This window comes from Rhineura floridana, chromosome 1, assembly GCF_030035675.1.
Source record: "Rhineura floridana isolate rRhiFlo1 chromosome 1, rRhiFlo1.hap2, whole genome shotgun sequence".
Lineage (NCBI taxonomy): Eukaryota > Metazoa > Chordata > Lepidosauria > Squamata > Rhineuridae > Rhineura > Rhineura floridana.
This window is the reverse complement of record NC_084480.1, coordinates 321,327,127-321,339,711: the sequence shown is the minus strand read 5'-3', so window position 1 is coordinate 321,339,711 and position 12,585 is coordinate 321,327,127.

Here is a 12,585-nt window from a genome sequence, read left to right as displayed (position 1 = left end):
GCTTTTCTTATTTTACTAAGTCTCAAGTCTCAGTGATCCTAATGCAGAGTAAGAGCCTGCCACTTAGCTAAACGCACACACTGGCACACACGCAGCTCAGACCGTTGACGATCTCTGCTCATTTATACAAATTACATAACACACCTCCCTACACAAACTTTCCTCAAAATGGAAGTGGGAAGGACCTCAGGCCATGCTGTGAATCAAGTGGGGCAGCTGAGTAAAGAACTTCTCTTGAGTTTGAGGACAGAGATGAGATTCGGACCCAGGCTTGCCATAGCTGGACACACTCGACTCCTACTTAGCACAGGGCCCTCTTTTAGCTGAAGGTTCATAGCGGTTGATCCTGAACAGGGATGGAAAGATCTTCCAATTTCAAGACTCTCTGTTTTTAATTTTTCTAATCTTAAATTCGGTTCTCCACATTTCTGCAGCAATTTATGAATTTTGTTTTTAAAAATTCTTACAAAACTTTTCAGCATTTTAATGCGAATTTCTCCTAATAAACACAGTTTTGTAGGCAGTTTTGACATTTTATTGTAGCAGTTGAATCTAATGAGGTGTCCAGAACACAGTCTTGTCCGGTTTTATTGGATGAGTTTCAGTTGGTACAGCTCGAGGATGTGGACAAGGTGCTTGGACAGGTACGGGCGACCACTTCTGCTCTGGACCCTTGCCCCTCATGGCTAATAAAAGCTAGCAGGAATGGAACAGCCAGCTGGGCCAAGGAGGTGATTAATGCCTCTTTACGAGAGGGAGTGGTCCCACTCTGCCTGAAACAGGCAGTGGTGAGACCGCTCCTAAAAAAGCCCTCCTTGGACCCTGATAATTTTAACAACTATAGACCGGTAGCAAATGTTCCATTTCTGGGCAAGGTTCTAGAGCGCGTGGTCGCTCACCAACTCCATGCTCTCTTGGATGAAACTGATTTTCTGGACCCATTTCAATCGGGCTTTCGGCCGGGGTTTGGTACAGAAACGGCCTTGGTCGCCCTGTATGATGACCTCTGTCGGGAGAAAGACAGAGGGAGTGTAACTCTGTTGGTTCTCCTTGATCTCTCGGCGGCTTTTGATACCATCGACCATGGTATCATTCTGGGGCGACTCACGGACTTGGGAATTGGAGGCACTGCTTGGCAGTGGCTGCACTCCTATCTTGGGAATCGCCTCCAGAAGGTGATGCTTGGGGAGCATTACTTGAGTCCCTGGGTACTCCAATATGGGGTCCCGCAGGGTTCAGTTCTGTCCCCCATGCTCTTTAATATCTATATGAAGCCGCTGGGTGAGGTCATCAGGAGTTTTGGTGTGCGTTTTCAGCAATATGCTGATGATACGCAACTCTACTTCTCCTTTTCATCTTCCTCAGGTGAGGCTGTCAATGTACTGAACCGCTGCCTGGCCGCGATAATGGACTGGATGAGAGCTAATAAACTGAAACTCAATCCTGACAAGACTGAGATGCTGTTGGTGGGGGGGTACTCTGCCCAGGTGGTTGATGTCAGACCTGCTCTGGATGGGGTTACACTCCCCCTAAAGGAGCAGGTCCATAGTTTGGGGGTCTTATTAGATCCGCTCCTGTCACTTGAGGCTCGGGTAGCCTCGGTGGCACGGAATGCGTTCTACCAGCTTTGGCTGGTAGCCCAACTACGACCCTATCTGGACAGGGAAAACCTCGCCTCAGTTATTCACGCTCTGGTAACCTCTAGATTGGATTACTGTAATGCACTCTACGTAGGGTTACCTTTGAAGATGATTCGGAAACTTCAGCTAGTGCAGAATGCTGCGGCCAGAGTTCTTACTGGGACGAAGAAATTCGACCATATAACACCTATTCTGGCCCAACTGCACTGGCTACCTATATGTTTCCGGGCCAGATTCAAAGTGTTGGTTCTTACCTATAAAGCCCTTAACGGCATCGGACCGCAATATCTGATGGAACGCCTCTCTCGCTATGTACCTACCCATTCACTGCGCTCGACATCTAAGGCCCTTCTCCGGGTCCCAACTCATAGGGAGGCCCGGAGAACAACAATTAGATCTAGGGCCTTTTCAGTGGTGGCCCCCGAATTATGGAATGCCCTCCCAGATGAGATACGCCTGGCGCCTTCTTTGTTATCTTTTTGGCGCCAGGTAAAAACCTACCTCTTCGCCCAGGCATTTTAAACTTTTAAACTTAAATTTAATTTTATTTTAAACTTAACTGTAATTGTATTTTTATTTTATTCGTATTTTAATTTTGTTTTTAAATATGTTTTATATTGTATGTTTTAATCCACACTTGTTCGTTTTTTAAATGTGGTTTTATTTTGCTGCACACCGCCCTGAGAGCTCATTGCTATAGGGCGGTTTAAAAGCGTAATTAAATAAATAAATAAATATAAATTTTTGCATGCTAATTTCACTCATATGTTCATTTTAATGTACACTTCCCCCTCATATCTGCATTTTTGTAAGCATTCTTTGGTTGGAGAGCTGCCCTGCAAAAGTTGACTAAGTGCAAATTTCAAAGGATGTTTTGGTTCTCATATTGTTTTGGAAAGTGCAAATGTGACAGATTCAGCTTGAAATGTGAACTAAATCAAACTTCTCACCCATCCCTAATCCTGAAGGAAGCACCTTGCTAGATTCAGCAGGCATCCCTCATCTTAAAAGGAGCTTCTCTAACCCTGGGAATCCTTAGCCATTTAATTAGGGGAAGGGATTCTCAGGGACAAACTCGTATGGAGTGTCTTTTTGACAGCTATGTAGATGTGACAAGCACAAGAGCCCAGAGAGCGCAAAAACTTGGCAGCTCAACTCTGATTGGCCCTTCCCCTGAGCCCCCCCTTCTCCTGGGTTGTTCCCTCCCTCCCTCCCCCCTCCCGCTAGTAACTGCCCCCAACTTCATTTGTGTCATCACAGGCAGCTCGCAGTCAATGGCAACAGCGGGGGGGGGGGATCAGCATAGCTTCACAAGGGCTCACACTTGGAGGGGGGCACCTCAGCTCAGCAGTGGTTTGTGTGTTAATGTAAAAGATTCATCACCCACCCATCCTGTGTGCTGGTACCAGGAGGGGCCCACCATAAAACCAGGATGTTTGATCTCCCATTACGCTCTTTGAGAAGAAAAAAGGTGGAAAGGACACATCTTTATTTATTTGTTTATTTATTGAATTTATATCTCGCCCTTCCTCCCAGAAAACAAAACATGTTTTTAAAAAATCTCAGAAATCATCTTTAGAACAGTCCCAACACAGACACAGGCTGGGATAAGGTCTCTACTTAAAGGCTTGTTGAAAGAGGAAAGTCTTCAGGAGGTGCTGAAAAGACAAGAGAGTCGGTAGCTTTGTTTCAAAATACACCCAAGTGAAGTGGCCCAAGTGTGACATTCACCTGCATCTGACTGCCAGATGACTGCCTGCTTCCACACCCCAATTTGCCTCCTTCACGGGGTGGTATTCCTGTGGTCTGCCTGGAAGAAAGAGGTGTAACGGTTATTTCAGTGTGGCTCAGGATGAGATGATCAAAGAACTCAGGCAGAACTTGCTCGCCCAACATGAGAGCAGACGGCAGGCACTCTCAAGGCCAAGAGGTTCCCATGACTTTCAAGTTCCCAGAAATTCTTGGTCACCCCAAATTGTCCACAGTGTGGTTTGTCCTTTTCCCTGGCCCTGTTTTTTCTCATTAAAACTTCAGTTCTGGGTTGGTAAATCACGAGTCATGAAACAAACACCTGCAGAAACTGTTTTCCATTGTTTTAGGGAATGACACCCTCCCAAGCCTTATCAGGGTACAGGGAGAGTCACAAAGGTCATCCAGGGCTGCTGGTCACATGGAGTCACAAGTCTGGTATCTTCCTCACACCAATGCATTCTTTTCGTTTGACTGAGGCCTTCTCAGCATTTCTGCTTCTCAGATTCAGACAGAAACAATATTTCTGCCCTCAATCTACTTCCGTCATGAGCCAGAACGTCTGGACCAAAGTTTTCTTCCATTCCACTCCACAGCCTCTGGGATGATCATCTGTATCATGCATGCAACTTTCCCCCAAAATTGAGCTCAGTATCCCCAGGACCAGGGCATAGGTGCAATTGATAGAGATTTCCTGGTCTCTATGGTGCTTTCACACACTGGGGTTATTATTATTATTATTATTATTATTATTATTATTATTATTATTATTATTATTTTGCTCTAGGAGAGCCTAGAGAATCTAACAAAGCTTTTTTAAAAATGTTTTTAATGTTGTTTTGTTTTAATGTATTTTAAGGTCTGTTTTTATGATGTTTCAAAGCGTTTTTAGCGTTTCTGTTTGCCGCCCTGGGCTCCTGCTGGGAGGAGGGGCGGGGTATCAATCAAATAATAAATAAAATAAATAAATAAACACAAATACAGCAGTAAAAGCAAAAGTAGAACCACAATACAAAACACAACATATAATAACAATGCACATTACATTATACAAATGTTTTACTCCTGTGACGCTCCAAAGGTCTGCTGGTTCAGATAGGTCTTAAATTGCCATCGGAATGAGCACAGTGTGGGGGACCATCTAATCTCTGCAAGGAGGGAGTTTGGTAGCTTGGAGGTTGCCCCTGAGAAGACCCTGTCTCTTGTGATGATGGCAACCACTACCCGGAGGCCATATTCCCTTCCAGATTGCAAAACTCAGATTGTCTGGTACTGCAGATAATCTCCTTTTATGAGAGTTTTATGTCTCCATTTTATACTGGTCATTGACCGTAACAATAAAGATTTGAATGTGCAGAGCTTGGAAAAGTTATTTTTTTGAACTACAACTTCCATCATCCCAATCCAGTGGCCGTGCTGGCAGGGGCTGATGGGAGTTGTAGTTTAAAAAAAGTAACTTTCCCAAGCTCTGTGAATGCGGAAGGTGTTCTTCCAAATCCTTGGATCCTGTGCCATTTAGGGTTTTGTACACTGATACCTACAACTTGAACTGGGCCTGGCACCTTACTGGCAGCCAGTGTAATGCTTTCTGGATTGGTGTACACAACTGGCTACCCCACATAGCGCAGGGTCAGCCGCATCCTGCACCAGTTGCAGCTTGTAAACCATTTTCAAGGGAAGCTCACAGGGAGCATAATCCAACTATTCTTGCACAGAACAGATGTATTACAAATTAAATTTGTCTTTGCAGGTACAGGAAGCAGGAAAGAGGAGGAAAGCTCTGCTGCACCTTTTTTGGGATCAGTTTCAGTCGATGCCACCTGATAACATGGACAAGGTGCTGCGACGATGTGGCCAGCAACATGTCCTCTCACTCCTTGCCCTTCTTGGCTTTTTAAAGCTTGCCGGGGGGGATATGACCGAATAGATTCAGGGTGTGGTCAACGTGTCTTTGCAGGGGGGAATGATCCCAGCTGCCCTGAAAGAGGCCATGATCCGACCACTCCTGAAACAGCCCACCCTGGACCCATTGGTCTGTGACAACTACCTCCCAGTTGCAAATACCCCGTTTTTACAGAAGGTGATTGAGAGGGTTGTGGTACAGCAATTACAAGTACTCTTGGATGAAACAGATTATCTTGACCCATTCCAGTCTGGATTCAGGCCTGGTTATGGGACTGAATCGGCCTTAGTCATCCTGATGGATGACCTTTATCGGGAGACGGACAGGGGGAGTGCGACCCTGTTATTCTTACTTGATCTCTCAGTGGCTTTTGATACCATTGACCATGGTATCCTTCTGGGCCAACTTGGTGAGATGGGTATCGGAGGCACTGTTTTGGAGTGGTTCCGATCCTATCTCCAGGGTTAGTTTTAGAGAATAGCATTGGGTGATCGTCTTGCAGCCCCCTCGCCGTTGTGCTGTGGGATGTCTCAGGGTGCCATCTTGCCTCCAATGCTTCTTAACCTCTAGAAATGAAGCCCTTGGGAGCAGTCATCGGGATTTGGGGCATGGTGTCAGCAGTATGCTGATGATACCCAGCTCTATTTCTCTGTAACATCTGAATCGGGAGAGGACATGCAAGCCCTGGACCACTGCCTGGATTTGGTGGTGGTCTGGATGAGGGCTAATAAACTGAGTCTGAATCCTAGCAAGATGGAGGCACTGTGGGTTAGTGGTTCCCAAGTCTGGATAACTGGTAAATTGCCAGTTTTGGATGGGGTTGTACTCTCTCTGAAAAAGCAGGTCCATAGTCTGGTGGTGCTCCTGGATCCATCTTTGCTGCTAGAGGCCCAGGTGACCTCAGTGGCTAGGAGTGCGCTTTACAGCTTCAGCTGGTAAGACAGCTGTGGCCTTTTCTGCTGGGATATCTTGACCACTGTTGTAAATGCACTGGTAACCTCCAGGCTGGATTACTGTAATGCGCTCTATTTGAGGCTGCCCTTAAGGTTGGTCTGAAAGCTGCAGCTGGTGCAAAATGAGGCAGTGCAGCTGCTCACTGGAGCAGGGTATCGCCAACATGTCATCCTGCTGCTGAAAGAATTGCACTGGCTGCCCATTTCCTACTGCGCCAAGTTCGAGGTTCTGGTTTTGGTGTACAAAGCCATATGCAGCCTGGGACCAGGATACCTGAAAGACCGTCTTACCCCTTATATGCCCAGTCGATCACTATGCTCTACAGGTGAGGGCCTCCTGCAGATATCATCTTATCAGGAGGTCCGTTCCGCACAACATAAGAAGCAGACCTTTAGTGTGGCGGCACCTACCCTGTGGAACTCCCTCCCCTTAAATATTAGGCCGGCGCCATCTCTGCTATCTTTACGGCGCCTGCTGAAGACCTTCCTCTTTCAACAAGCCTTTTAAGTTGAGACCTTATCCCAGTTTGTGTCTGTTTGGAATTGCTTTTCAAGATGCTTTTCAAGATATTTTATTGTACTTGTTTAAAAAAGATGTTTTTAAGTTTGTTTTAGATGTTTTAACATGTTTTTAGTGTTTTGCCTTTTGTTTGCTGCCCTGGGCTCCTTCTGGGAGGAAGGGCAGGATAGAAATTTAAATGGTGCTGATGATGTAATCAGCAGCCTATCATACCAGTGAGGCTAAATCCACACACATATTTAGTTACTTTTTACTATTGTTTTGTGCAAATCTGGTAAATAGAAAAAGTTATACTTAAAAACAACCATTAAAGGGGCTTGCATGCACACAGGTAAGCAAATGCTGCATGCCCACAATAGACCTCAGGTTTCCTGGCTTGGAACAACACATACACATTTTTTAAAAATGGTCCGCTGTTTTGTACAAATCTGGTAGATGGTGCTCAAACACGCAGGCAGAAATTGCAACCCATGTATGCATTAACACCCTTGTGTGGACACAGCCTCTCTTCCCAGCTTCAGTTTGAGCCATGACTTGCCAGTTTTGTCTGTGTGTGACCTTAACGACGCCACACTTAGGCACTGCGAAAGAGCTGTCCCTGTTTTCATGTGAGGGGGGTAGGAAGATGGGCTTGAAGTGGACTTTCTTGATCAATGAAGTGTGGCAGTTAATGGTCCCTTGAAAAGAGAGGCCTTTGTCTTGCAGTGGAATTAATGTTCCCAGAGTCAGACCAGCCTGTCCTAGAGACAGGAATCTTTACTTTGTTCCATGTTCCCAGAGTCAGACCAGCCTGTCCTAGAGACAGGAATCTTTACTTTGTTCCATGTTCTTGGCAAACAGTAGGACTGGAAGAGGAGCCCTGCTGGATGCAAGACCAAGGGTCCACCTAGTCCAATTGTTTTCCCCATGAACAGCCAGCCAGATGCTTCCAGGGAGCCCACCAGGAGGTCGGGAAGGGAACAGACCTTCCCAACTGTTACTTTCAAGAAAATGATATTCAGTGATAGACTGTTTCTGACTCAGAAGGCTCCATAGCCATCATGACTAATAGCCATGGGTAGAGTCCTCCTCCATCACGTTGTCTAATCCCCATTTAAAGGCATCACAAATCCCATGGCAGCTTATCCTGTAAATTAATTCTGCATTTTGTGAATCAGTCTTTTCTTTTCTTTTCTGCCCTGAATCTTTTGCCTGTCAGTTTCATTGAAAGGCAGCCATGTTTGAGTGTTATGAGAGAGAGAAAATGGAATTCCCTACTTTAGTTCTCATTGGGTTACTCAGAGCTTCCCTCTTGGAAGGGTCTGGAGAATCCCACCCTCTCTATGGGTTTGGGTGCCTTCTCCAAAACAGTGAGCAAAAATCAGCACTCCCTGGGATCAAACCAAAGTAGTTGTCTGACGCTGGACTTGGAGCGACCTATATTCGTCAGCACAGCCAAGCATCCTCTTGTCAGACAGCATCAACTTTCCTTGGAAGAAACCTCAGTAAGAAGGGCTGCAGATTAGGGAGACCTGATGCACCCTGGCTGGCCACACAGCCCAGCTCAAGACTCCACAATCAATCCTTGGACCCCAAGAGCACAGATGGTGCTAAGTCTGAACAGATGTCCAGACCAGAGACTGCTGTGCACCTCCTGCAGCACATTGCCTCGCATCCCAGATCCTTGTTTGGGAGGCAGAAACAAAAATCACTGCATGTGTTTGATAAGGAACCTGTCATGCTCCAGAAAAGGATGGAACAACCTGCTGCCCACCAGATGTTGTTGGACTCCAACTCACATCAGCACAGCCAATGGTCAGGGATGATGGGAGTTAGAATCCAGCAACATCTGGGGAGTCAGGACAGGTTGCCTGTCCCTGGGCTGTATTGGTACCTGGCTGTTACTGGTGCAACTCCTCATTCTGCTCAACTCCTATATCTGGGCAACCTTGGCTGGACAACTCCCCTGCCACTTCAGTAGCTTTGCCACAGATCTTTGTTGATCTTCTTGATAGTAAACTGCTGAATCCAAGCCACACGACAGTGTTGGTGGGAACAGGGCAGGCAGTGCTAGCATGTAGGAAAGGGACAGGTGTGCAGAGAAAGATGTTTGCCTACCTGGTGCTTTCTTTCCCTGCTTCCTCCCTCCCTCCCTTCTGCTGCCGCCACCTCATCTTGGGAAAGAGCGAGCCCAGGGACGAGTGCCTGGAATGGTCCAGCCTCCCCTTGTCTCAGGCAGACAGGAGAAGTGTGTGGCAGACATGGCAGAGCAATGGAGAAGCCAGCAAGCCAGCTGGGAAAAACAGGGACCACTCTTTGATTTATTGTTACGATGCAAAGAGAGAGATCAAATCACATTCACAGGGCTCTTATGTAGGCAACCCGTAAAGTCATGCCTTTTGGTTTATGTAACGCAGCTGATACCTTTTGAGAGGCTGTCAGACCAGCTTCTCAGCCTATTATTCGTACGTCCATGTAAACTAGGGAATGAAGCATTTGGTACTCAGAGCACACTGCCTCTGGTGATGGAGGTTCATTTAGCTATCATGGCTACTGCCCACTGATTCTCCTGCTCCGCTATGAATCCGTCCTTTTAGAATGGGATAACATGGGTTAGCTGAGGAAAGCAGGCCATCCCGGGAGCCACTATGAGGTGATTTGATGGCCTGAGAACTCTGAACAGGCATGAGTGAAATGCTTGTACCCTTTTATTAGACCAGCCTTCTCAGCCTTGTCTTCCACATGTTTTGGATTGCAACACCCATCACCCCAGCTAGTACATGCTGACTTGGGCTAATGGGCATTGTAGTCCCAAAGTATCTGGAAGACACCAGGTTGGGGAAGACTGCATTAGACTCTGGTACACCATGGTAAGCTGCACAGGAAGAGGTTGGGCTTCTTTCAGCAGGCTTGAATACTGTGGTCCACAATCCACAGTTAGCTGTTTGGAAGATCTCATTTTGGGCAGGCAAGGAACCCAGCGACAGCCGATAACATCTTGAAAAGGGGACATCTTGAAAAAGACCTTTATTGGCTCCAAGTAGTGTTTAATGAGCTTCATTGTCTCTGCCCTGTTCAGGAGAATATATGCCCCGAGATAACGAGGAACATTTTGCAAATACAATAATAATTATGTATTATTTAATCACATTTGATGTTCCATGAAGGAAGAAAGACGGAATACAGTATAAGAAAAATAAAAGTATATAAGCTGGGCTTGCAACTTATACCGTTTATACATTTCAGTTAATATGCCCCAGGAAAGTGCTCTTTTCTTGTCCTGCAGCACACACAGTGTCGCTCTCTCCCTTGCTTTGGGGTGGTTTGAACCCGAATCGAGGACAATGAGAGTTTGCTTTTCCAAATGACATGCACCTGAAATAATATGGGATGAAACGACATTTGCTTGGCAAAGCATTCAAGAGACTGTAACAAGCACCCTTTGCCTGTGTGCTTGCTTCTGCACCCCACCCCCACGATGGAGGCACCACCTCACCATTTGTAAATCAAGAGAACATGGCAGGAACTTTGTGAAGTATCCTTGTGCTTCCTCTCATTCCTCCAAACTAGGAAATCACCTGACAGAAATGGACAAGAGGTCCCCACCATTGCTCAGGGAAGTGCAGTGAGATGCTGATTTATCAGGGTGAATGTGGCATTGTCCAACCAACCTCAGATTGCCCTCAGCCAACCCCCACTGCCTGTCTTCTCACTTACAACCCCAGACCTCCAGGGGGTGGATCTACTTGACACCTCCCTCCTCCTCCGTCTCAATGCTGCCCTTGTACGACTCAGCAGGGAGGAAGAGGATGTGGACAACACTAGCATGAGTCAGCTCCGCCTCTCACTGGCTCTGGCCCCACCCACTGTTGCGCTCCCTGCCTTCCGCCCCACCAGTGCCAGTGGGCACCAGTCACCGCTGCCTGAGGGGGTGCTTGAGAAAGCAGGAAGTGAGAGTCAGGAACGGCCTTCCCCTTGCAGGGAGAACTCTGCACTAGGCTTGCCAGGTCTCCGGCAATCTGCCGGAGAGTCTGGCAAAAGGGGGCCGTGTCCGGCCTCTGGCTACACTTCAGTTTAAAAGGTGGATCTCCGGCTTTTTATTGGCCCCCTCAGCCACGCATGCGCGATTGACCACGCATACGTTGGGCTGCGGCTGGCCGACTTCCGCTCTTTACAATTTCAGGCAGGCAGGCCGCAGGCAGGACTTGAGCAGCCAACACAGTGAGGGAGGGACTCCTCCAGCAGCAGCCCCTGCCCACTCCCGCCACCACCCACAGAGAGAACATACAGGTGGCCGGGGCCCGGGCATGTGAGGGTGATCTGATGGCCCATGGGTGGGTGGAGGCGAGCGATGGCAGCAGCAGAGACTAGGCTGGGCCGGCCTGGCTCCGTCTTTCTTAGCCCCGGCCGGCCCAGAGCCAGTTCCCCGCCCTGGGGCTCAGGCTGCTGAAGTCTCTGGTGGGGGGGATCGCGACCGCAATCGCGGCCACAGCCGCTTCCGTGGGTGGACTGAGGCGAGTGGTGGGGTGGCAGTGGAGCCCAGGCTGGGCCGGCTCCCTCTTAGCCCCGGCCAAGATGGGGGCCGGGGCCCATCCCATGCGGCTTGCGGCCTGCCTGGCAGCCTCAGCGCAGGAGCCGTGGAGGGCAGGCCGGGGCGGCTCCTCCTCCTTAGTCCAGCCGGTTCTCCAGCTCCAGAAAGGATGGCCGGCCGCTTCACCCCTCCTGCTGTTGGCGCCGCTGGGGGGGCCCATCGCGGTCGCTGCCGCCCAGGGGTGCCCACAGCAGGAGGGGTGAAGCTGGTGGCCGTCCTTTCCGGAGCAGAGGAACCGGCTCCGGGGCTAAAAAGGAGCCGGCCCGGCCTGCCCTCCACGGCTCCTGCTGAGGCTGACAAGCCGCGACGCCCGTCTCCTAGCAACCGCTGCCGAGACAGGGCCGACGCGGAGGCCTGCAGGCTCAGCCTCAGCAGGAGCCGTGGAGGGCAGGCTGGGCCGGCTCCTCCTCCTTAGTCCAGCCGGTTCGGAGATAGGCTGACCGGCCCACTTCTGGTACGTCTGTTAAGGAAGCGTGCTGAAAGGCTTTGAGGGCCTGTTTGGATGTCACACTCTCGCACCTGCAACTCTTTAACTTAATCTCAGGTGCTTGAAGCGCTGTTTACTGAAATAACTTTGCACATGCTCGGCGATACTGTCTTTACTTCTTCATTTCTGGGCTGAGCCGTGGTGGTGAAAGCATGTTTCTTGGGGTATTACTGTGCTTGACCCTTGCCTTAAACTAAAATTGGGGATTTGTTAGCTCGGGGCTGCCTCCATACAAATACATGGGCCATAAGAAGAGTAGAGTTAAGGGCAGAAAGGATTTGTTTCTGCAGGACTCCTGTGTTCTTCTCTCCTCTTTGTGTTACTGTGTGTTTTTAAGTGCTTCCATCCTCCAGGGACTTAATTATTTATTGCCAGGTTAGATTTAAATCTGGCTGTAGAATTCCCCACTTTAGCTTCATGTCTGAATTCATGTATTAAACTTTGCAAGACAGTCTATAGTCTGTGTTTTCTTCTGCCCTTCTTTTTTTTAAAAAAAGCTTTCTGTTATCTGTTGCTGTCTGCAAACCCTGAATGATGACAGCATGTGTACTACCAGCTGTCAGATGTTCAATATTATCAAAACAGAAAGAAACTGGCCTGTTTGAAAGCTGCATTTTTATAGAGCCATAATTTTATTAGAGCAATATGGCTTTGGCAACATTCCCCCACCCCTTTTTTTCTTATTTTTTAATTGCGGTTTGTACATATTTTAACCATAAAAAAGTAAATTGAACGATCTTTTTCTGGTCTAAAGTTAATTGTT